General features: G+C 41.5%; 1 pseudogene; it reads right to left on the bottom strand.

Annotated features, from left to right (window-relative positions):
* Positions 1-318: 318 nt before the first annotated feature.
* LOC128126519 (5S ribosomal RNA) lies at positions 319-436 on the bottom strand (annotated as a pseudogene).
* Positions 437-661: the final 225 nt, after the last annotated feature.

The following is a 661-nucleotide window of genomic DNA, read 5'->3' as shown; positions in this document are numbered from 1 at the left end:
AGGGTTTTAGCATTTAACATTCCTAAATTAAACTTTTAATCAACTTTTAAATTCCAAAACTTGAGGGCAAGTTTTGAAACATTTCAAAACATTAGGGTTTCAACTATTTAAATTTCAAAACAAAACTTTTGAGTTCAAATTTAAACTATAAAACCTAAAGGGGAAAATTGAAACTATTCATAACACAAGGATCAAATAACAAATAATATAAATTAAACAATTAATTTTATCATTATCTATATTTGACCTAATATCAGTTTCTTGCAAAATAAGTGTAACACCCCCCTCTGGCACGTATCACAATATTGTCCGCTTTGGGCCACTCGGTACGAGGACTTCCCAGGGGGTCACCCATCCTGGTACTACTCCCGCCCAAGCACGCTTAACTGCAGAGTTCTTATGGGATCTGCTGCCCTCACGGCTTTAAAACGCGTTGTGATAGGGAAGGTATCCACACCCCTTATAAGGAATGCTTAGTTCTCCTTCCCAGCCGATGTGGGATCAGATCTAACCCACTTTCACCCCCCATTATAGGGTTCGACGTCCCCGTCGAACACATCGACCCGTGCCCTGGCTCTGATACCATTTGTAACATCCCCCTCTGGCACGTATCACAATATTGTCCGCTTTGGGCCACTCGGTACGAGGACTTCCCATGGGG

Source organism: Lactuca sativa, chromosome 5, assembly GCF_002870075.4.
Source record: "Lactuca sativa cultivar Salinas chromosome 5, Lsat_Salinas_v11, whole genome shotgun sequence".
Lineage (NCBI taxonomy): Eukaryota > Viridiplantae > Streptophyta > Magnoliopsida > Asterales > Asteraceae > Lactuca > Lactuca sativa.
The sequence above is the reverse complement of the archived record's forward strand: the minus strand, read 5'-3'. Positions and strand labels throughout refer to the sequence as shown.